A 20,258-nucleotide genomic window follows, 5' to 3' on the forward strand; every position below is an offset into this window, starting at 1 on the left:
CAACATGCAATCCCCACAAATTTCTCAAGTTATCAGGCGCTTGCAGGCCCCCGGGGACCAAAATACAGGGAAAATGCGGGGTTGATTGGAGGCTAGCAGTCCTTCCAGGGCGCGTGAGGGATATCAGCTGTGGGGCAGGTTGACTCACCTTCCTCCAGCCACTGCCAGAGGGGCATTTGAAACTGTACGTTTGCGTCATTGTTTGCTTGCTTGCTTGCTTGCTTGCTTTTCCACACGGCCAGAGAAGGGTGCACCGTTCCCGGCGGCACTGCAATGCCAGGTCGATGCGTGGAGTGAACGGGGCAAGCCCCTTTTTCAGCTCCCAGTTCTAAAAATCCGTTTAATATGTTTGTCCTCGGGTAGAGGACATATCAGATATTAAACTGATAAGAACAGATACTACACTTGATCTTAGCCAAAAGGCCGAGAAGCGATGGGCCCAAAGTGTCTGGCGTTCCAGCCAGGCTCTTGGCACAAATCTCGCTGGTCGCGGTTGGCTGCTTTTGACATGAGCGGAGCAATGGCTGCTTTTCACCACCTCCGCCCACCTCCCCATTCCTGACCTCGACAGCTGTTTGACTTTTCACAAACTCAAAGGGCTCAGCCATACGGCAGAGCCTGCCAAAAATAGCTTAAACTCATTGGTGTTCCTCTCCACGGAAGTCTTTAGTAAAAGGCGAAAGACTTGTGCGTGATGAAGAAAAACCAGAGTCAGTACAGGCCTCTCCTCAAGAGCGGCCGAGGACCCCATTGGTCCCAGTCACCGCCCTCACGGTAGCCTTCTCTTAGCTTGCCAAATCCCCGCCCCCTCCCCATGTTGTCACGGGCTCTAGCCAATCGGGCTGTGGAGAAAAGTGTCTGGGCCTCAACATGCAATCCCCACAAATTTCTCAAGTTATCAGGCGCTTGCAGGCCCCCGGGGACCAAAATACAGGGAAAATGCGGGGTTGATTGGAGGCTAGCAGCCCTTCCAGGGCGCGTGAGGGATATCAGCTGTGGGGCAGGTTGACTCACCTTCCTCCAGCCACTGCCAGAGGGGCATTTGAAACTGTACGTTTGCGTCATTGTTTGCTTGCTTGCTTGCTTTTCCACACGGCCAGAGAAGGGTGCACCGTTCCCGGCGGCACTGCAATGCCAGGTCGATGCGTGGAGTGAACGGAGCAAGCCCCTTTTTCAGCTCCCAGTTCTAAAAATCCGTTTAATATGTTTGTCCTTGGGTAGAGGACATATCAGATATTAAACTGATAAGAACAGATACTACACTTGATCTTAGCCAAAAGGCCGAGAAGCGATGGGCCCAAAGTGTCTGGCGTTCCAGCCAGGCTCTTGGCACAAATCTCGCTGGTCGCGGTTGGCTGCTTTTGACATGAGCGGAGCAATGGCTGCTTTTCACCACCTCCGCCCACCTCCCCATTCCTGACCTCGACAGCTGTTTGACTTTTCACAAACTCAATGGGCTCAGCCATACGGCAGAGCCTGCCAAAAATAGCTTAAACTCATTGGTGTTCCTCTCCACGGAAGTCTTTAGTAAAAGGCGAAAGACTTGTGCGTGATGAAGAGAAACCAGAGTCAGTACAGGCCTCTCCTCAAGAGCGGCCGAGGACCCCATTGGTCCCAGTCACCGCCCTCACGGTAGCCTTCTCTTAGCTTGCCAAATCCCCGCCCCCTCCCCATGTTGTCACGGGCTCTAGCCAATCGGGCTGTGGAGAAAAGTGTCTGGGCCTCAACATGCAATCCCCACAAATTTCTCAAGTTATCAGGCGCTTGCAGGCCCCCGGGGACCAAAATACAGGGAAAATGCGGGGTTGATTGGAGGCTAGCAGCCCTTCCAGGGCGCGTGAGGGATATCAGCTGTGGGGCAGGTTGACTCACCTTCCTCCAGCCACTGCCAGAGGGGCATTTGAAACTGTACGTTTGCGTCATTGTTTGCTTGCTTGTTTGCTTGCTTGCTTTTCCACACGGCCAGAGAAGGGTGCACCGTTCCCGGCGGCACTGCAATGCCAGGTCGATGCGTGGAGTGAACGGAGCAAGCCCCTTTTTCAGCTCCCAGTTCTAAAAATCCGTTTAATATGTTTGTCCTCGGGTAGAGGACATATCAGATATTAAACTGATAAGAACAGATTTTTTTCTTTCGAAAAGATTTATTGACACTCATTTCAAGTTTTTTCAAAGGTTTACATCTTGAGATACAAAGGGTACATTATAATCACAACAATATGATAAATAGTTGTAAAACCATTGTTTGTTTGTTTTTTTTTTTAAAACATTAAAAACAAATATTTCAAGGGGTTTTACATGTTGTCAAACATAAAATCCATCTCACAAATGAAAACCATGGAGTGTCCCAAATCTTTAAAAGGGAGTGCATTGGTTTAAAACTTCTCTTCTTTCTAATTTTGTGCAGGAGCAGAGTGAGTCCCTACCCAGGGTCACTCATTCCGCTCCCCCAAACATTTGGTCTCTCGGGATCCTGTCGTGGTGCTCAGAGGAGATCCTCACCCTGTTGCTCCTTCCCACCTGCCTCACCCGGAGAGCCAGGCCGCCGCTGCTTTGACCTTTTCATGTGTGGCTCCGGCTCCTTCGTCCGAATGGGCACAGAGGCGATGCTTCTTTGTGGCTGTGTCCTAGGCCTGCCGCCTACAGCCATCCGGATCACAGCCACGGGGGGGATCTGCATGTGCTTCCTTACCAGCAAGTTTCTGGAGGTCCATATGGCGTCTTTGATGGCGGCTAGGGTGAGCCACATCTGGGCAAAGTCATCGTTCTTCAGTGTTTTTTGGCTCACCCCATACAGCACCAGTTGTGCTGTAAGGACCTCCCTTGCTGGCAAGTACGGGAATTGCAAGGAGCCGGCCATTGCCCACTGGTCTACGGCAGCGCTGCACTCCCAGAGCAAATGCCTCACCGACTCTGGCGCGCCACAACCGGGTCGGGGGCAGGTTGAGCGTGTTGACATGCCCCGGGAGTGCATGACGGACCTGACTGGGAGAATCTCATGAGCCACCATCCATGACAGGTCCCGGAGTCTGTTTGGAAGAGCGGAATGGTTCACGTTGCGCCAAACTGTTGAGGGCTCGCCAAATGCGAGCCCGCGCACTGGACTCACTGGCTCCTGCTCCTGCACAACAGAGATCAGAGAACGGTGGTTGGTTAAAATATGCAGCTCCTCCTGCTCCAGTTTAAAATGCTTTAAAAACGTCGGGATAAAAGCATAGGCTGGTGGCAGGCTAAAAGACACGGGTACTTTAAGATCTGTAGGTAAAATCTTCAATCGTCTGAGGTACGATCCCATCCAGAAACGTGTCATGGCTGTAGTTTTGGGGTTTCCGGATGGGTCTGTGGCTTGTTTGAGGTGTAGTGCGGTGTATCGGCTTCCTAAAAACAAGTACAGGTCAGGCACTCCTTTTCCTCCTTTCTCTTTTGGCCTTTTCATGACCTCCCTCCTCAGTCTCTCCCACTTGGAGCCCCACAGGAAATAAAAGATGGCTCGCTCCAGATCTAAAAGCACTCTCCTAGGTGGGATAAAAACAGAACTGATGAGTAAAAGCAAAGGTAAAATCACCGCTTTGATGATTAAAACCTTTCCTTCAATAGTCAGTCCTCTAAGTCCCCAATATCCTAGTCTTTGTTTTACTTTCCCTACCACGTCTGGCCAATTTGTTGTTCCTTCTCCCTCCCTGTCAAATTTGATCCCCAGTATTTTTTGGTCAGTCTGGGTCACAGTCAAAGGGAGTCCTGTCATCTCAGTCGCTGTCCACGGTCCATAAAATTGGGCTTGGGTCTTGTTTTTGTTCAACTTTGACCCAGAAGCCTGTCCAAACCAGTCAGTCAAGTCCAGCGTCCTGTTGACGGATAAAAGGTCGGTGCATAAAATGTTCACGTCGTCCATGTATAAAATACACTTGGTGTCCAGTCCCCCGCTCCCCGGTACTCCCAACCCATTGATTCGTTGATCCCTTCTCAAGATCTGTGCCAGCGGTTCTATACATGTTATGTATAGGAGGGCAGATAACGGACAACCCTGACGGACACCGCAGTTAATATCGACTGCTTTTGTCAAATGCCCGTTAATCACAAATTTGCTGGTAATGTCCCGATACAGCAATCCCACCCAAGCTAGAAACCTTTCTGGGAACCCCATTTTTTGCAGTACCTTGAAAAGGTACTGGTGCGAGACCCGATCGAAGGCTTTCTCAAAATCTAAATTTAGGACTACTAGCCGGATGTTTCTGTCTCTCGCGTAACAGGTGGTGTCTCGGATCAGTACCAGGCTGTCGGTGATCTTCCTCCCTGGGATGGCACAGCCTTGATCCGGGTGAATCACCCCCTTTAAAAACAAGGACATACGTGAGGCTAAAAGTTTGCTAAAAAGTTTACAATCAAGGTTTAAAAGTGCGATAGGTCTCCAGTTCATCAGGTCGGTCTTGTCTTTGTTTTTGTGCAGTAGAGTCACTATCCCTACTCTAAAACTGTCAGGAAGTCGGTCTAGGTGCTCAAAGTCTTTAAAAACATCGATCAAATCAGGTGCTAAAATGTCCCAAAAGGTCAAATAAAATTCCAAGGGAAGTCCATCCTGTCCTGGGGACTTCCCTTTTTTAAAACTTGACAAACATTTATTTAACTCTAGAATGGTAAAATCTTGGGTTAAAAGCACACTGTCTTTTACTTTTTTATCGATGGATTTTAAAACTTCATTCATGGTGTCTATTCTAATGGGCTTTTCTTTATACAATTCTACGTAAAAATTTTCCACAATCTGTTTAATTTCTTCGATATTCTCTGTTATGCACCCGTTTTCCTTTTTTAGTTTTAAAATGGTCCCCCCTTTACTAACAATTTTCTTAAAAAAATACCTGGTGCACTTCTCACCCTCCTCTATTTCCCGTTCCCTGCTCCTTAAAATGACACCCTTGCTTTTAATTTCAGCTAAAACCGACATCTCTGATTTGATTTCTGTAATTTCTTCATTAAAATCCATTCCATTTTGGTTGAGGTTAAAATAGCGCTGTAGTCGCTTCTGCAGTCCCATCATGCGTCTGTTCTCCTTGCCCTTTCTTTTTTTGCCTGCCTGTCTGAAAAAAGTCTGGGTCTTTCCCTTCACCATCTCCCACCAGTGTGCTCGTGTATCGTACATGTCTTGAAGGGTCTGCCACTCTCGGTACTGCTCCCTGTACTGCTGAACTAGATGTTGATCTTCAAGCAGGGAGCAGTTGAGTTTCCACAGACCACTTCCAAAAGTCACACCTGAAGAGAGTGAAAGGGTGCAGGAGAGCATCAGGTGGTCAGAAAAGAAAACAGGGGTCAATCTAGCATCGGTCGGCGGGCAGTCCCGTGTGAAAATAAAATCTATGCGAGAGGCTCTGGTGCCATCACCACTGAACCAGGTGAAGCCCTCCTCTCTGGGATGCATGGTTTTAAAACAGTCTTGTAGTTTAAAATCCCTGCATATGCCCTGTAATAAAACCGATGTTTTGTCAATTTTAAAATCTTCCCCTGTTCTTTTTCTATCTTTTCGACTTAAAATACAGTTAAAATCACCTCCTAAAACTAATGGCACTCTCCCTAGCATGTGGGACTGCAGGTCTTCTAAAAGGTCATACCTGTCATTTTTGTCGTTAAAGCCATAAATATTGAGAAGGTTAAAATCCTGTCCCATAAAGGTCAAGTGTGCTAAAAGTGCCCTACCGTCTCTCACCACAGTGCTACCCTTCACCAGAACCTGAGGGTTTTTTATTAAAATGGCCACTCCATCGTTCTTATTTTGGTTTGATCCGCTCCATATCGATGTCTGTGGCCACATCTCCTCCCACTGTCGGTAGTGTTTTAAAAACGGTATGCCACATTCCTGCATTAAAAACACATCTGACTTTGTAGATTTAAGAAAGGATAAAACACTCTGGGCTCTAACTCTCGACTTCACACTTCTCACATTGATGGTTGAGAAGGTGAGTGTCATGAGTATGATTAAAAACAACAGGTATGAAATTTTAAAAACACTAAATAGAGGTTTAAGATGCTAAAATATCTTTTTTTTTTCAAAAAAAAGGCAGTTAGACTATTTCTTGTGAACGGGGCTCCTCCTTCACTTCAACAGGTGATGAAGGAGGGAGTTGAGCTCCATTCCCCCGTCGGACTCTGGGGGTTGGCCTTTGACGCAAGGCTGCATTTAGCTTGGAGTCCTTAGGGGTTGATTGTAGAGCTACTGTCAGAAAAGAGACTTCATTTGGTGAATTGGAGGGGAAGACTCTGGGCTCCTCCACAGATGAACTGTCTGAGAGAGTCCCAACTCTTCCCCTCTTCTCTGAGGCTACAGGAGACTCAGAGGACAATTCCGATGCAAGTCTCTTTGTTTGCTGGGCATCGGGGAGGGGGGCATCCTCACTATTTTCAGGTGGTTGAAAATCTTCCATTTCTGAACTAGCTCCGCCCACTTCCTGCATCTCCCCATCCTCCTCTCCACTCTCCATTGATGGGGCTGTTGCAGGCCCCTCCCCCTCTCCCGCCTCACATGATCCCTCCTCTCCAATCACAGTATCTGGCGGGAGATTTGAATTTTCCTGCCCAGCCTCTTCAACCTGCTCTTTTTCTTTTTGTCCTCCATTTTGTTCATTGGCTTTTGCTGCCTTTAGTTTGTTGGCAAACGATTTGGGGCAAGCTCTGAAGAGATGATTTGTTTCTCCACAAAGGTTGCACTTCCTGCCATTGGTGCACTCCTCAAAAGTGTGCCCAATTTCTCTACACTTTCCGCAAAAGGTTTTTGTGCACGCTTCTACCAGGTGCCCATGCTCACCACACTTGCGGCAGAGCTTGGGCTGACCTTGGTAGTGGATGTAGCCCCTGTTTTCACCCAGAACTATCATTGACGGCAGATGTTTCAGGCCTTGGAAGCCCTGGGGGTCCTGCCATTGTTGAATGGGGACCCTCCAAGCGCAATTCCAGATGCCGTCCTCATCTCTCACTTTGGTAGCCTGGCCTTTAACAGTGCAGTATCTCCCCAGCCATATACAAATGTCTTCTGCATTCACTGTCTCATTAAACATTCTGACAATGACTGTTTTCAATGCATTATCAGTCAGTTTTTCAACAACAAATGCAGAAAACTGGGGTTTCACAGACTCAAATCTTGTCCAAAATTCTCTCAAGATAGCCGCAGACTGGAAGCTTACATCAAAACCTTTGTTTAATGGTAGGGTCAAAATACAATTCAAATCGTTTGCTGTGAATTTCAAAGCCTGTTGGATTAGCTTCCTGGAGAAATCTAGCCTTGACATCTCCAGGAGCTTTCCATCCTTTTCTTTAAACTTAAAACGGACGCTGTGGTGCCTCCGCATGTTGGCATGGGTGGCCGACATGGTGGAGGCACCACAAGCTAAAAGGATCTAAAATCAGTAAAAAACTTACAATGGACAAAAAAACAATGAACAATAAATAAGTAAATACAATTAAAAATATAAAAAAGGAAAAAAATCTAAAAACGTACTTACTTTTTCAAGTTTTGGCCTGGACAAGGTGTTGAATCCGGCAGAGCTCAGGTAAGAGATTCTCTGGGCCAATGAATTCCTATTTGTTTAAGATATGCAACTACAGAAAAGTTGCACAACTTTAAACAAGGAATGTAGACAATTTCCTCCCAAGAGCTGGTTTAACTCAGAGCCACAACAGGCAAGAATTTAACCATCAAAAGGAGGCGACCGCAGTCTTAGCTGCTGTTCTCTGATAAGAACAGATACTACACTTGATCTTAGCCAAAAGGCCGAGAAGCGATGGGCCCAAAGTGTCTGGCGTTCCAGCCAGGCTCTTGGCACAAATCTCGCTGGTCGCGGTTGGCTGCTTTTGACATGAGCGGAGCAATGGCTGCTTTTCACCACCTCCGCCCACCTCCCCATTCCTGACCTCGACAGCTGTTTGACTTTTCACAAACTCAAAGGGCTCAGCCATACGGCAGAGCCTGCCAAAAATAGCTTAAACTCATTGGTGTTCCTCTCCACGGAAGTCTTTAGTAAAAGGCGAAAGACTTGTGCGTGATGAAGAGAAACCAGAGTCAGTACAGGCCTCTCCTCAAGAGCGGCCGAGGACCCCATTGGTCCCAGTCACCGCCCTCACGGTAGCCTTCTCTTAGCTTGCCAAATCCCCGCCCCCTCCCCATGTTGTCACGGGCTCTAGCCAATCGGGCTGTGGAGAAAAGTGTCTGGGCCTCAACATGCAATCCCCACAAATTTCTCAAGTTATCAGGCGCTTGCAGGCCCCCGGGGACCAAAATACAGGGAAAATGCGGGGTTGATTGGAGGCTAGCAGCCCTTCCAGGGCGCGTGAGGGATATCAGCTGTGGGGCAGGTTGACTCACCTTCCTCCAGCCACTGCCAGAGGGGCATTTGAAACTGTACGTTTGCGTCATTGTTTGCTTGCTTGCTTGCTTGCTTGCTTTTCCACACGGCCAGAGAAGGGTGCACCGTTCCCGGCGGCACTGCAATGCCAGGTCGATGCGTGGAGTGAACGGGGCAAGCCCCTTTTTCAGCTCCCAGTTCTAAAAATCCGTTTAATATGTTTGTCCTCGGGTAGAGGACATATCAGATATTAAACTGATAAGAACAGATTTTTTTTTTTTTTTTCGAAAAGATTTATTGACACTCATTTCAAGTTTTTTTCAAAGAAGGTTTACATCTTGAGATACAAAGGGTACATTATAATCACAACAATATGATAAATAGTTGTAAAACCATTGTTTGTTTGTTTTTTTTTTTTAAAACATTAAAAACAAATATTTCAAGGGGTTTTACATGTTGTCAAACATAGAATCCATCTCACAAATGAAAACCATGGAGTGTCCCAAATCTTTAAAAAGGGAGTGCATTGGTTTAAAACTTCTCTTCTTTCTAATTTTGTGCAGGAGCAGAATGAGTCCCTACCCAGGGTCACTCATTCCGCTCCCCCAAACATTTGGTCTCTCGGGATCCTGTCGTGGTGCTCAGAGGAGATCCTCACCCTGTTGCTCCTTCCCACCTGCCTCACCCGGAGAGCCAGGCCGCCGCTGCTTTGACCTTTTCATGTGTGGCTCCGGCTCCTTCGTCCGAATGGGCACAGAGGCGATGCTTCTTTGTGGCTGTGTCCTAGGCCTGCCGCCTACAGCCATCCGGATCACAGCCACGGGGGGGATCTGCATGTGCTTCCTTACCAGCAAGTTTCTGGAGGTCCATATGGCGTCTTTGATGGCGGCTAGGGTGAGCCACATCTGGGCAAAGTCATCGTTCTTCAGTGTTTTTTGGCTCACCCCATACAGCACCAGTTGTGCTGTAAGGACCTCCCTTGCTGGCAAGTACGGGAATTGCAAGGAGCCGGCCATTGCCCACTGGTCTACGGCAGCGCTGCACTCCCAGAGCAAATGCCTCACCGACTCTGGCGCGCCACAACCGGGTCGGGGGCAGGTTGAGCGTGTTGACATGCCCCGGGAGTGCATGACGGACCTGACTGGGAGAATCTCATGAGCCACCATCCATGACAGGTCCCGGAGTCTGTTTGGAAGAGCGGAATGGTTCACGTTGCGCCAAACTGTTGAGGGCTCGCCAAATGCGAGCCCGCGCACTGGACTCACTGGCTCCTGCTCCTGCACAACAGAGATCAGAGAACGGTGGTTGGTTAAAATATGCAGCTCCTCCTGCTCCAGTTTAAAATGCTTTAAAAACGTCGGGATAAAAGCATAGGCTGGTGGCAGGCTAAAAGACACGGGTACTTTAAGATCTGTAGGTAAAATCTTCAATCGTCTGAGGTACGATCCCATCCAGAAACGTGTCATGGCTGTAGTTTTGGGGTTTCCGGATGGGTCTGTGGCTTGTTTGAGGTGTAGTGCGGTGTATCGGCTTCCTAAAAACAAGTACAGGTCAGGCACTCCTTTTCCTCCTTTCTCTTTTGGCCTTTTCATGACCTCCCTCCTCAGTCTCTCCCACTTGGAGCCCCACAGGAAATAAAAGATGGCTCGCTCCAGATCTAAAAGCACTCTCCTAGGTGGGATAAAAACAGAACTGATGAGTAAAAGCAAAGGTAAAATCACCGCTTTGATGATTAAAACCTTTCCTTCAATAGTCAGTCCTCTAAGTCCCCAATATCCTAGTCTTTGTTTTACTTTCCCTACCACGTCTGGCCAATTTGTTGTTCCTTCTCCCTCCCTGTCAAATTTGATCCCCAGTATTTTTTGGTCAGTCTGGGTCACAGTCAAAGGGAGTCCTGTCATCTCAGTCGCTGTCCACGGTCCATAAAATTGGGCTTGGGTCTTGTTTTTGTTCAACTTTGACCCAGAAGCCTGTCCAAACCAGTCAGTCAAGTCCAGCGTCCTGTTGACGGATAAAAGGTCGGTGCATAAAATGTTCACGTCGTCCATGTATAAAATACACTTGGTGTCCAGTCCCCCGCTCCCCGGTACTCCCAACCCATTGATTCGTTGATCCCTTCTCAAGATCTGTGCCAGCGGTTCTATACATGTTATGTATAGGAGGGCAGATAACGGACAACCCTGACGGACACCGCAGTTAATATCGACTGCTTTTGTCAAATGCCCGTTAATCACAAATTTGCTGGTAATGTCCCGATACAGCAATCCCACCCAAGCTAGAAACCTTTCTGGGAACCCCATTTTTTGCAGTACCTTGAAAAGGTACTGGTGCGAGACCCGATCGAAGGCTTTCTCAAAATCTAAATTTAGGACTACTAGCCGGATGTTTCTGTCTCTCGCGTAACAGATGGTGTCTCGGATCAGTACCAGGCTGTCGGTGATCTTCCTCCCTGGGATGGCACAGCCTTGATCCGGGTGAATCACCCCCTTTAAAAACAAGGACATACGTGAGGCTAAAAGTTTGCTAAAAAGTTTACAATCAAGGTTTAAAAGTGCGATAGGTCTCCAGTTCATCAGGTCGGTCTTGTCTTTGTTTTTGTGCAGTAGAGTCACTATCCCTACTCTAAAACTGTCAGGAAGTCGGTCTAGGTGCTCAAAGTCTTTAAAAACATCGATCAAATCAGGTGCTAAAATGTCCCAAAAGGTCAAATAAAATTCCAAGAGGAGGTCCATCCTGTCCTGGGGACTTCCCTTTTTTAAAACTTGACAAACATTTATTTAACTCTAGAATGGTAAAATCTTGGGTTAAAAGCACACTGTCTTTTACTTTTTTATCGATGGATTTTAAAACTTCATTCATGGTGTCTATTCTAATGGGCTTTTCTTTATACAATTCTACGTAAAAATTTTCCACAATCTGTTTAATTTCTTCGATATTCTCTGTTATGCACCCGTTTTCCTTTTTTAGTTTTAAAATGGTCCCCCCTTTACTAACAATTTTCTTAAAAAAATACCTGGTGCACTTCTCACCCTCCTCTATTTCCCGTTCCCTGCTCCTTAAAATGACACCCTTGCTTTTAATTTCAGCTAAAACCGACATCTCTGATTTGATTTCTCTAATTTCTTCATTAAAATCCATTCCATTTTGGTTGAGGTTAAAATAGCGCTGTAGTCGCTTCTGCAGTCCCATCATGCGTCTGTTCTCCTTGCCCTTTCTTTTTTTGCCTGCCTGTCTGAAAAAAGTCTGGGTCTTTCCCTTCACCATCTCCCACCAGTGTGCTCGTGTATCGTACATGTCTTGAAGGGTCTGCCACTCTCGGTACTGCTCCCTGTACTGCTGAACTAGATGTTGATCTTCAAGCAGGGAGCAGTTGAGTTTCCACAGACCACTTCCAAAAGTCACACCTGAAGAGAGTGAAAGGGTGCAGGAGAGCATCAGGTGGTCAGAAAAGAAAACAGGGGTCAATCTAGCATCGGTCGGCGGGCAGTCCCGTGTGAAAATAAAATCTATGCGAGAGGCTCTGGTGCCATCACCACTGAACCAGGTGAAGCCCTCCTCTCTGGGATGCATGGTTTTAAAACAGTCTTGTAGTTTAAAATCCCTGCATATGCCCTGTAATAAAACCGATGTTTTGTCAATTTTAAAATCTTCCCCTGTTCTTTTTCTATCTTTTCGACTTAAAATACAGTTAAAATCACCTCCTAAAACTAATGGCACTCTCCCTAGCATGTGGGACTGCAGGTCTTCTAAAAGGTCATACCTGTCATTTTTGTCGTTAAAGCCATAAATATTGAGAAGGTTAAAATCCTGTCCCATAAAGGTCAAGTGTGCTAAAAGTGCCCTACCGTCTCTCACCACAGTGCTACCCTTCACCAGAACCTGAGGGTTTTTTATTAAAATGGCCACTCCATCGTTCTTATTTTGGTTTGATCCGCTCCATATCGATGTCTGTGGCCACATCTCCTCCCACTGTCGGTAGTGTTTTAAAAACGGTATGCCACATTCCTGCATTAAAAACACATCTGACTTTGTAGATTTAAGAAAGGATAAAACACTCTGGGCTCTAACTCTCGACTTCACACTTCTCACATTGATGGTTGAGAAGGTGAGTGTCATGAGTATGATTAAAAACAACAGGTATGAAATTTTAAAAACACTAAATAGAGGTTTAAGATGCTAAAATATCTTTTTTTTTTCAAAAAAAAGGCAGTTAGACTATTTCTTGTGAACGGGGCTCCTCCTTCACTTCAACAGGTGATGAAGGAGGGAGTTGAGCTCCATTCCCCCGTCGGACTCTGGGGGTTGGCCTTTGACGCAAGGCTGCATTTAGCTTGGAGTCCTTAGGGGTTGATTGTAGAGCTACTGTCAGAAAAGAGACTTCATTTGGTGAATTGGAGGGGAAGACTCTGGGCTCCTCCACAGATGAACTGTCTGAGAGAGTCCCAACTCTTCCCCTCTTCTCTGAGGCTACAGGAGACTCAGAGGACAATTCCGATGCAAGTCTCTTTGTTTGCTGGGCATCGGGGAGGGGGGCATCCTCACTATTTTCAGGTGGTTGAAAATCTTCCATTTCTGAACTAGCTCCGCCCACTTCCTGCATCTCCCCATCCTCCTCTCCACTCTCCATTGATGGGGCTGTTGCAGGCCCCTCCCCCTCTCCCGCCTCACATGATCCCTCCTCTCCAATCACAGTATCTGGCGGGAGATTTGAATTTTCCTGCCCAGCCTCTTCAACCTGCTCTTTTTCTTTTTGTCCTCCATTTTGTTCATTGGCTTTTGCTGCCTTTAGTTTGTTGGCAAACGATTTGGGGCAAGCTCTGAAGAGATGATTTGTTTCTCCACAAAGGTTGCACTTCCTGCCATTGGTGCACTCCTCAAAAGTGTGCCCAATTTCTCTACACTTTCCGCAAAAGGTTTTTGTGCACGCTTCTACCAGGTGCCCATGCTCACCACACTTGCGGCAGAGCTTGGGCTGACCTTGGTAGTGGATGTAGCCCCTGTTTTCACCCAGAACTATCATTGACGGCAGATGTTTCAGGCCTTGGAAGCCCTGGGGGTCCTGCCATTGTTGAATGGGGACCCTCCAAGCGCAATTCCAGATGCCGTCCTCATCTCTCACTTTGGTAGCCTGGCCTTTAACAGTGCAGTATCTCCCCAGCCATATACAAATGTCTTCTGCATTCACTGTCTCATTAAACATTCTGACAATGACTGTTTTCAATGCATTATCAGTCAGTTTTTCAACAACAAATGCAGAAAACTGGGGTTTCACAGACTCAAATCTTGTCCAAAATTCTCTCAAGATAGCCGCAGACTGGAAGCTTACATCAAAACCTTTGTTTAATGGTAGGGTCAAAATACAATTCAAATCGTTTGCTGTGAATTTCAAAGCCTGTTGGATTAGCTTCCTGGAGAAATCTAGCCTTGACATCTCCAGGAGCTTTCCATCCTTTTCTTTAAACTTAAAACGGACGCTGTGGTGCCTCCGCATGTTGGCATGGGTGGCCGACATGGTGGAGGCACCACAAGCTAAAAGGATCTAAAATCAGTAAAAAACTTACAATGGACAAAAAAACAATGAACAATAAATAAGTAAATACAATTAAAAATATAAAAAAGGAAAAAAATCTAAAAACGTACTTACCTTTTCAAGTTTTGGCCTGGACAAGGTGTTGAATCCGGCAGAGCTCAGGTAAGAGATTCTCTGGGCCAATGAATTCCTATTTGTTTAAGATATGCAACTACAGAAAAGTTGCACAACTTTAAACAAGGAATGTAGACAATTTCCTCCCAAGAGCTGGTTTAACTCAGAGCCACAACAGGCAAGAATTTAACCATCAAAAAGAGGCGACCGCAGTCTTAGCCAAAAGGCCGAGAAGCGATGGGCCCAAAGTGTCTGGCGTTCCAGCCAGGCTCTTGGCACAAATCTCGCTGGTCGCGGTTGGCTGCTTTTGACATGAGCGGAGCAATGGCTGCTTTTCACCACCTCCGCCCACCTCCCCATTCCTGACCTCGACAGCTGTTTGACTTTTCACAAACTCAAAGGGCTCAGCCATACGGCAGAGCCTGCCAAAAATAGCTTAAACTCATTGGTGTTCCTCTCCACAGAAGTCTTTAGTAAAAGGCGAAAGACTTGTGCGTGATGAAGAAAAACCAGAGTCAGTACAGGCCTCTCCTCAAGAGCGGCCGAGGACCCCATTGGTCCCAGTCACCGCCCTCACGGTAGCCTTCTCTTAGCTTGCCAAATCCCCGCCCCCTCCCCATGTTGTCACGGGCTCTAGCCAATCGGGCTGTGGAGAAAAGTGTCTGGGCCTCAACATGCAATCCCCACAAATTTCTCAAGTTATCAGGCGCTTGCAGGCCCCCGGGGACCAAAATACAGGGAAAATGCGGGGTTGATTGGAGGCTAGCAGCCCTTCCAGGGCGCGTGAGGGATATCAGCTGTGGGGCAGGTTGACTCACCTTCCTCCAGCCACTGCCAGAGGGGCATTTGAAACTGTACGTTTGCGTCATTGTTTGCTTGCTTGCTTGCTTGCTTGCTTTTCCACACGGCCAGAGAAGGGTGCACCGTTCCCGGCGGCACTGCAATGCCAGGTCGATGCGTGGAGTGAACGGGGCAAGCCCCTTTTTCAGCTCCCAGTTCTAAAAATCCGTTTAATATGTTTGTCCTCGGGTAGAGGACATATCAGATATTAAACTGATAAGAACAGATACTACACTTGATCTTAGCCAAAAGGCCGAGAAGCGATGGGCCCAAAGTGTCTGGCGTTCCAGCCAGGCTCTTGGCACAAATCTCGCTGGTCGCGGTTGGCTGCTTTTGACATGAGCGGAGCAATGGCTGCTTTTCACCACCTCCGCCCACCTCCCCATTCCTGACCTCGACAGCTGTTTGACTTTTCACAAACTCAAAGGGCTCAGCCATACGGCAGAGCCTGCCAAAAATAGCTTAAACTCATTGGTGTTCCTCTCCACGGAAGTCTTTAGTAAAAGGCGAAAGACTTGTGCGTGATGAAGAGAAACCAGAGTCAGTACAGGCCTCTCCTCAAGAGCGGCCGAGGACCCCATTGGTCCCAGTCACCGCCCTCACGGTAGCCTTCTCTTAGCTTGCCAAATCCCCGCCCCCTCCCCATGTTGTCACGGGCTCTAGCCAATCGGGCTGTGGAGAAAAGTGTCTGGGCCTCAACATGCAATCCCCACAAATTTCTCAAGTTATCAGGCGCTTGCAGGCCCCCGGGGACCAAAATACAGGGAAAATGCGGGGTTGATTGGAGGCTAGCAGCCCTTCCAGGGCGCGTGAGGGATATCAGCTGTGGGGCAGGTTGACTCACCTTCCTCCAGCCACTGCCAGAGGGGCATTTGAAACTGTACGTTTGCGTCATTGTTTGCTTGCTTGCTTGCTTGCTTGCTTTTCCACGCGGCCAGAGAAGGGTGCACCGTTCCCGGCGGCACTGCAATGCCAGGTCGATGCGTGGAGTGAACGGAGCAAGCCCCTTTTTCAGCTCCCAGTTCTAAAAATCCGTTTAATATGTTTGTCCTCGGGTAGAGGACATATCAGATATTAAACTGATAAGAACAGATACTACACTTGATCTTAGCCAAAAGGCCGAGAAGCGATGGGCCCAAAGTGTCTGGCGTTCCAGCCAGGCTCTTGGCACAAATCTCGCTGGTCGCGGTTGGCTGCTTTTGACATGAGCGGAGCAATGGCTGCTTTTCACCACCTCCGCCCACCTCCCCATTCCTGACCTCGACAGCTGTTTGACTTTTCACAAACTCAAAGGGCTCAGCCATACGGCAGAGCCTGCCAAAAATAGCTTAAACTCATTGGTGTTCCTCTCCACGGAAGTCTTTAGTAAAAGGCGAAAGACTTGTGCGTGATGAAGAGAAACCAGAGTCAGTACAGGCCTCTCCTCAAGAGCGGCCGAGGACCCCATTGGTCCCAGTCACCGCCCTCACGGTAGCCTTCTCTTAGCTTGCCAAATCCCCGCCCCCTCCCCATGTTGTCACGGGCTCTAGCCAATCGGGCTGTGGAGAAAAGTGTCTGGGCCTCAACATGCAATCCCCACAAATTTCTCAAGTTATCAGGCGCTTGCAGGCCCCCGGGGACCAAAATACAGGGAAAATGCGGGGTTGATTGGAGGCTAGCAGCCCTTCCAGGGCGCGTGAGGGATATCAGCTGTGGGGCAGGTTGACTCACCTTCCTCCAGCCACTGCCAGAGGGGCATTTGAAACTGTACGTTTGCGTCATTGTTTGCTTGCTTGCTTGCTTGCTTGCTTGCTTTTCCACACGGCCAGAGAAGGGTGCACCGTTCCCGGCGGCACTGCAATGCCAGGTCGATGCGTGGAGTGAACGGAGCAAGCCCCTTTTTCAGCTCCCAGTTCTAAAAATCCGTTTAATATGTTTGTCCTCGGGTAGAGGACATATCAGATATTAAACTGATAAGAACAGATACTACACTTGATCTTAGCCAAAAGGCCGAGAAGCGATGGGCCCAAAGTGTCTGGCGTTCCAGCCAGGCTCTTGGCACAAATCTCGCTGGTCGCGGTTGGCTGCTTTTGACATGAGCGGAGCAATGGCTGCTTTTCACCACCTCCGCCCACCTCCCCATTCCTGACCTCGACAGCTGTTTGACTTTTCACAAACTCAAGGGGCTCAGCCATACGGCAGAGCCTGCCAAAAATAGCTTAAACTCATTGGTGTTCCTCTCCACGGAAGTCTTTAGTAAAAGGCGAAAGACTTGTGCGTGATGAAGAGAAACCAGAGTCAGTACAGGCCTCTCCTCAAGAGCGGCCGAGGACCCCATTGGTCCCAGTCACCGCCCTCACGGTAGCCTTCTCTTAGCTTGCCAAATCCCCGCCCCCTCCCCATGTTGTCACGGGCTCTAGCCAATCGGGCTGTGGAGAAAAGTGTCTGGGCCTCAACATGCAATCCCCACAAATTTCTCAAGTTATCAGGCGCTTGCAGGCCCCCGGGGACCAAAATACAGGGAAAATGCGGGGTTGATTGGAGGCTAGCAGCCCTTCCAGGGCGCGTGAGGGATATCAGCTGTGGGGCAGGTTGACTCACCTTCCTCCAGCCACTGCCAGAGGGGCATTTGAAACTGTACGTTTGCGTCATTGTTTGCTTGCTTGCTTGCTTGCTTGCTTTTCCACACGGCCAGAGAAGGGTGCACCGTTCCCGGCGGCACTGCAATGCCAGGTCGATGCGTGGAGTGAACGGAGCAAGCCCCTTTTTCAGCTCCCAGTTCTAAAAATCCGTTTAATATGTTTGTCCTCGGGTAGAGGACATATCAGATATTAAACTGATAAGAACAGATACTACACTTGATCTTAGCCAAAAGGCCGAGAAGCGATGGGCCCAAAGTGTCTGGCGTTCCAGCCAGGCTCTTGGCACAAATCTCGCTGGTCGCGGTTGGCTGCTTTTGACATGAGCGGAGCAATGGCTGCTTTTCACCACCTCCGCCCACCTCCCCATTCCTGACCTCGACAGCTGTTTGACTTTTCACAAACTCAAAGGGCTCAGCCATACGGCAGAGCCTGCCAAAAATAGCTTAAACTCATTGGTGTTCCTCTCCACGGAAGTCTTTAGTAAAAGGCGAAAGACTTGTGCGTGATGAAGAGAAACCAGAGTCAGTACAGGCCTCTCCTCAAGAGCGGCCGAGGACCCCATTGGTCCCAGTCACCGCCCTCACGGTAGCCTTCTCTTAGCTTGCCAAATCCCCGCCCCCTCCCCATGTTGTCACGGGCTCTAGCCAATCGGGCTGTGGAGAAAAGTGTCTGGGCCTCAACATGCAATCCCCACAAATTTCTCAAGTTATCAGGCGCTTGCAGGCCCCCGGGGACCAAAATACAGGGAAAATGCGGGGTTGATTGGAGGCTAGCAGCCCTTCCAGGGCGCGTGAGGGATATCAGCTGTGGGGCAGGTTGACTCACCTTCCTCCAGCCACTGCCAGAGGGGCATTTGAAACTGTACGTTTGCGTCATTGCTTGCTTGCTTGCTTGCTTGCTTGCTTTTCCACACGGCCAGAGAAGGGTGCACCGTTCCCGGCGGCACTGCAATGCCAGGTCGATGCGTGGAGTGAACGGGGCAAGCCCCTTTTTCAGCTCCCAGTTCTAAAAATCCGTTTAATATGTTTGTCCTCGGGTAGAGGACATATCAGATATTAAACTGATAAGAACAGATACTACACTTGATCTTAGCCAAAAGGCCGAGAAGCGATGGGCCCAAAGTGTCTGGCGTTCCAGCCAGGCTCTTGGCACAAATCTCGCTGGTCGCGGTTGGCTGCTTTTGACATGAGCGGAGCAATGGCTGCTTTTCACCACCTCCGCCCACCTCCCCATTCCTGACCTCGACAGCTGTTTGACTTTTCACAAACTCAAAGGGCTCAGCCATACGGCAGAGCCTGCCAAAAATAGCTTAAACTCATTGGTGTTCCTCTCCACGGAAATCTTTAGTAAAAGGCGAAAGACTTGTGCGTGATGAAGAGAAACCAGAGTCAGTACAGGCCTCTCCTCAAGAGCGGCCGAGGACCCCATTGGTCCCAGTCACCGCCCTCACGGTAGCCTTCTCTTAGCTTGCCAAATCCCCGCCCCCTCCCCATGTTGTCACGGGCTCTAGCCAATCGGGCTGTGGAGAAAAGTGTCTGGGCCTCAACATGCAATCCCCACAAATTTCTCAAGTTATCAGGCGCTTGCAGGCCCCCGGGGACCAAAATACAGGGAAAATGCGGGGTTGATTGGAGGCTAGCAGCCCTTCCAGGGCGCGTGAGGGATATCAGCTGTGGGGCAGGTTGACTCACCTTCCTCCAGCCACTGCCAGAGGGGCATTTGAAACTGTACGTTTGCGTCATTGTTTGCTTGCTTGCTTGCTTTTCCACACGGCCAGAGAAGGGTGCACCGTTCCCGGCGGCACTGCAATGCCAGGTCGATGCGTGGAGTGAACGGAGCAAGCCCCTTTTTCAGCTCCCAGTTCTAAAAATCCGTTTAATATGTTTGTCCTCGGGTAGAGGACATATCAGATATTAAACTGATAAGAACAGATTTTTTCTTTCGAAAAGATTTATTGACACTCATTTCAAGTTTTTTCAAAGAAGGTTTACATCTTGAGATACAAAGGGTACATTATAATCACAACAATATGATAAATAGTTGTAAAACCATTGTTTGTTTGTTTTTTTTTTTTTTTTTAAACATTAAAAACAAATATTTCAAGGGGTTTTACATGTTGTCAAACATAAAATCCATCTCACAAATGAAAACCATGGAGTGTCCCAAATCTTTAAAAAGGGAGTGCATTGGTTTAAAACTTCTCTTCTTTCTAATTTTGTGCAGGAGCAGAATGAGTCCCTACCCAGGGTCACTCATTCCGCTCCCCCAAACATTTGGTCTCTCGGGATCCTGTCGTGGTGCTCAGAGGAGATCCTCACCCTGTTGCTCCTTCCCACCTGCCTCACCCGGAGAGCCAGGCCGCCGCTGCTTTGACCTTTTCATGTGTGGCTCCGGCTCCTTCGTCCGAATGGGCACAGAGGCGATGCTTCTTTGTGGCTGTGTCCTAGGCCTGCCGCCTACAGCCATCCGGATCACAGCCACGGGGGGGATCTGCATGTGCTTCCTTACCAGCAAGTTTCTGGAGGTCCATATGGCGTCTTTGATGGCGGCTAGGGTGAGCCACATCTGGGCAAAGTCATCGTTCTTCAGTGTTTTTTGGCTCACCCCATACAGCACCAGTTGTGCTGTAAGGACCTCCCTTGCTGGCAAGTACGGGAATTGCAAGGAGCCGGCCATTGCCCACTGGTCTACGGCAGCGCTGCACTCCCAGAGCAAATGCCTCACCGACTCTGGCGCGCCACAACCGGGTCGGGGGCAGGTTGAGCGTGTTGACATGCCCCGGGAGTGCATGACGGACCTGACTGGGAGAATCTCATGAGCCACCATCCA

At 48.6% G+C, this 20,258-nt stretch overlaps 16 non-coding genes and 4 pseudogenes across 16 annotated transcripts; all 20 read right to left on the minus strand.

Annotated features, from left to right (window-relative positions):
- Positions 1-243: 243 nt before the first annotated feature.
- Positions 244-435, minus strand: LOC139618952 (U2 spliceosomal RNA). The gene has a single exon (XR_011689956.1). It is a non-coding gene; the product is annotated as a U2 spliceosomal RNA (small nuclear RNA).
- Positions 436-599: 164 nt separating this feature from the next.
- LOC139619322 (U5 spliceosomal RNA) lies at positions 600-714 on the minus strand. The gene has a single exon (XR_011690322.1). It is a non-coding gene; the product is annotated as a U5 spliceosomal RNA (small nuclear RNA).
- A 387-nt stretch (positions 715-1,101) lies between these two features.
- On the minus strand, positions 1,102-1,293 carry LOC139619628 (U2 spliceosomal RNA). The gene has a single exon (XR_011690618.1). It is a non-coding gene; the product is annotated as a U2 spliceosomal RNA (small nuclear RNA).
- Positions 1,294-1,457: 164 nt separating this feature from the next.
- LOC139619042 (U5 spliceosomal RNA) lies at positions 1,458-1,572 on the minus strand. The gene has a single exon (XR_011690047.1). It is a non-coding gene; the product is annotated as a U5 spliceosomal RNA (small nuclear RNA).
- A 395-nt stretch (positions 1,573-1,967) lies between these two features.
- Positions 1,968-2,143, minus strand: LOC139619753 (U2 spliceosomal RNA; annotated as a pseudogene).
- A 5,408-nt stretch (positions 2,144-7,551) lies between these two features.
- Positions 7,552-7,765, minus strand: LOC139618726 (U2 spliceosomal RNA; annotated as a pseudogene).
- Positions 7,766-7,929: 164 nt separating this feature from the next.
- Positions 7,930-8,044, minus strand: LOC139619043 (U5 spliceosomal RNA). Its single transcript, XR_011690048.1, has one exon. It is a non-coding gene; the product is annotated as a U5 spliceosomal RNA (small nuclear RNA).
- A 395-nt stretch (positions 8,045-8,439) lies between these two features.
- On the minus strand, positions 8,440-8,620 carry LOC139619648 (U2 spliceosomal RNA; annotated as a pseudogene).
- A 5,751-nt stretch (positions 8,621-14,371) lies between these two features.
- Positions 14,372-14,486, minus strand: LOC139619371 (U5 spliceosomal RNA). The gene has a single exon (XR_011690370.1). It is a non-coding gene; the product is annotated as a U5 spliceosomal RNA (small nuclear RNA).
- Positions 14,487-14,881: 395 nt separating this feature from the next.
- On the minus strand, positions 14,882-15,073 carry LOC139618963 (U2 spliceosomal RNA). Its single transcript, XR_011689967.1, has one exon. It is a non-coding gene; the product is annotated as a U2 spliceosomal RNA (small nuclear RNA).
- Positions 15,074-15,237: 164 nt separating this feature from the next.
- On the minus strand, positions 15,238-15,352 carry LOC139619044 (U5 spliceosomal RNA). Its single transcript, XR_011690049.1, has one exon. It is a non-coding gene; the product is annotated as a U5 spliceosomal RNA (small nuclear RNA).
- Positions 15,353-15,747: 395 nt separating this feature from the next.
- LOC139619470 (U2 spliceosomal RNA) lies at positions 15,748-15,939 on the minus strand. Its single transcript, XR_011690464.1, has one exon. It is a non-coding gene; the product is annotated as a U2 spliceosomal RNA (small nuclear RNA).
- Positions 15,940-16,103: 164 nt separating this feature from the next.
- On the minus strand, positions 16,104-16,218 carry LOC139619046 (U5 spliceosomal RNA). Its single transcript, XR_011690051.1, has one exon. It is a non-coding gene; the product is annotated as a U5 spliceosomal RNA (small nuclear RNA).
- Positions 16,219-16,617: 399 nt separating this feature from the next.
- LOC139619471 (U2 spliceosomal RNA) lies at positions 16,618-16,809 on the minus strand. Its single transcript, XR_011690465.1, has one exon. It is a non-coding gene; the product is annotated as a U2 spliceosomal RNA (small nuclear RNA).
- Positions 16,810-16,973: 164 nt separating this feature from the next.
- On the minus strand, positions 16,974-17,088 carry LOC139619047 (U5 spliceosomal RNA). Its single transcript, XR_011690052.1, has one exon. It is a non-coding gene; the product is annotated as a U5 spliceosomal RNA (small nuclear RNA).
- A 395-nt stretch (positions 17,089-17,483) lies between these two features.
- LOC139619472 (U2 spliceosomal RNA) lies at positions 17,484-17,675 on the minus strand. Its single transcript, XR_011690466.1, has one exon. It is a non-coding gene; the product is annotated as a U2 spliceosomal RNA (small nuclear RNA).
- A 164-nt stretch (positions 17,676-17,839) lies between these two features.
- On the minus strand, positions 17,840-17,954 carry LOC139619048 (U5 spliceosomal RNA). Its single transcript, XR_011690053.1, has one exon. It is a non-coding gene; the product is annotated as a U5 spliceosomal RNA (small nuclear RNA).
- Positions 17,955-18,349: 395 nt separating this feature from the next.
- On the minus strand, positions 18,350-18,541 carry LOC139618974 (U2 spliceosomal RNA). Its single transcript, XR_011689978.1, has one exon. It is a non-coding gene; the product is annotated as a U2 spliceosomal RNA (small nuclear RNA).
- Positions 18,542-18,705: 164 nt separating this feature from the next.
- Positions 18,706-18,820, minus strand: LOC139619348 (U5 spliceosomal RNA). Its single transcript, XR_011690347.1, has one exon. It is a non-coding gene; the product is annotated as a U5 spliceosomal RNA (small nuclear RNA).
- Positions 18,821-19,207: 387 nt separating this feature from the next.
- Positions 19,208-19,382, minus strand: LOC139619792 (U2 spliceosomal RNA; annotated as a pseudogene).
- Between the last annotated feature and the right edge of the window lie 876 nt (positions 19,383-20,258).

This window comes from Trachinotus anak, unplaced genomic scaffold (genome assembly GCF_046630095.1).
Source record: "Trachinotus anak isolate AG129_WGS33_773 ecotype Australia unplaced genomic scaffold, CSIRO_AGI_Tana_v1 ptg000003l, whole genome shotgun sequence".
NCBI lineage: Eukaryota > Metazoa > Chordata > Actinopteri > Carangiformes > Carangidae > Trachinotus > Trachinotus anak.